Genomic DNA, 2,500 nt, shown 5'->3' with positions numbered 1-2,500 from the left:
ATACGAGCTTTAACGTTGTCATACCCTTTATCCTGAAACAGGTGAAAATGATACATATATATATATATATATGTGTGTGCTTGAGTAAAACAAATTTAATCTTTCAATATAGGAGGTGAATATTCCCATTAAATATCTTTTACTATATAAAGCGATATGAAAATAAAGATACTAAATTTTGCTTTCGCATAAAAAAAGAGAGGTTCGTATAAAAAAGTTTTGATATAAAAATATTACGGTATGCTATCACAATGTTAGTTTCACACAGAGAAATACAAGTACGTTTCCTTGACAAATATGCGCGCGTATGTGTGTGTGTATACACACACAAACATACAACACACATACACAGACATATGTATGTTTATATTTAAATAAATAAAGAAATAAAATATGCATATATACATACATGTATGTACGTACCTACCTCTACATGTATATAGTAAGATAAAGGGAAGAAGAGAATTGCGATTATCCTCATGTTGTAAGTTGTAATGCAAAAAATATATATATAAAATAAAGAAGGAAAAGGCATACACTTTATATAGTGTTGATATATTTTTTTATATATTTCGTAAGTGAAAGAGTATTGTGTTTGTCGACATGATTGCTTTCGCTAATCATGATATGGAAATTATTGTAATTTAGTATTTTCTTATGAAGATTTTTGTCCACGTTGTGTATGGGAGATTTTTGAATGAAATGAATGAACAGCTAGAAAAAGCTAAGCGGGGGTAATTAGTGATCGTTATCATTCGGATCATTTTGGGGGGAGGGGTTAAAGAAATATACAAAAATTCAAAACCTAAAATAGTGTGATGAAATATTTTCGGTAATGTGTATGTGAAGATGAATCAAAATATATACTGAGATCAAAGTTGGTGGAAGCATGATTGTGTTAAGAAGTTCGATTTGCAGCCACGTGGTCTCTGGTTCTATCCTAGTGCGTAGCAAACAGGGTAACTATATACTTTTATATATATATATATATATATATATATATATATATATATATATATATATATATAAAACTTACTCGGAAAAGGATGCGTGGCGTTCGATCATATAATAATAATATTGATGATGATGATGATAATAATAATAATAATAATAATAATAATAATAATAATAATAATAATAATAATAACATTAATATATATATATATATATATAAAATAAATAAAGAAAGAAATAAAATATGCATATATACATACATATATGTACGTACCTACCTCTACATGTATATATACACGCATATATGGGTACAGGACCCCAAAAAACGTCGAACACAATGAGAGACGAAAACATAAACACAAAACCAAGGAACTGGACATTTTTCTTAAACAAAAAAAAAGATTACAGGACATATAACACAAGGAAAATTCCCCTTCTTCAGTTGCCATGGTTTCATCTACTTTGCGTTTCGAAGGTGAAGGCGGTACGCATCTTCAATAGAAACTTTCCTTCCCGCGAAAAGCAAATTAAATAAAATTTGAGATATGCTTTTATTAAACGTGTCAAATTATCACAAAAACTGTTACGCAGAGTTTCACGTACCCTGTTCGTCGAACAGTTGTGACCGTCCGACAAACGGAAACATGACACTCTGAGTAACAGCTTTTTGAGACAACTTTGCAGCTTCAATAAATGGATATTATTCCACCTTGTTTTGTACTTATGTACTGAGAGAGAGAGAGAGAGAGAGAGAGAGAGAGAGAAAGAGAGATTGATTGATTCATCCATTGGTTGTTTGTTTGGTTGTTTGGTTGTTGGTTGGTTTATAAGAAACAATTCAGTAGAATGAGATTCCCTTTCTTGTTTGTTGCCTCTGTGTATCTGCGTGTTTTTGCGTTTGGATGAATGCGTTTGTGCGTGTATATGTGTTTGCGTTCCGTCTGTGTGTGAGTTGGTTGCCAAGGAACTAAATCTTAGATATTCTCTTCTACTGTTGCCGTCCTTGTTTTACAGAAAACTTACACATTCTAATGAGATAAACGATTCTCTATCTTGCTTTAATCTGTTGTAAGAACCAAAAATTGTGTTTCTGTTCTTGCGTTTATAATTTATTTTACAAGATAATCGTAAGTGATTCACGATGAGTGCTTTTAACACGGAAAATTTTTCACGGAAAATATTTCATTTTCGATTTAAAAATACTGTCAAATTCTGGAACAAGGTTAACAATTCCAGAGGAGGGTGTAAGTCGATTACATTGACTCCTTACTCAAATGGTAATTATTTTATCGATTCCGAAATGATGAAACGCAAAGTCAATTTTGGTGGAATTTGAACGTAAAACGGGCGAAATGCCGCTAAATATTTCCCCCCTATGTGCTAACGTTTCTGACAGAAATATTATTTTCTATTCTCGGCACAAGGCCCGAAATTTTTGGGGAAGGAGCCAGTCGATTAGATCGACCCCAGTAAGCAACTGGTACTTAATTTATCGATCCCGAAAGGATGAACGGCAAGTCGCCCTCGGCGGAATTTGAACTCAGGA

This window comes from Octopus sinensis, linkage group LG22 (genome assembly GCF_006345805.1).
Source record: "Octopus sinensis linkage group LG22, ASM634580v1, whole genome shotgun sequence".
Taxonomy (NCBI): Eukaryota; Metazoa; Mollusca; class Cephalopoda; order Octopoda; family Octopodidae; genus Octopus; species Octopus sinensis.
The sequence above is the reverse complement of the archived record's forward strand: the minus strand, read 5'-3'. Positions refer to the sequence as shown.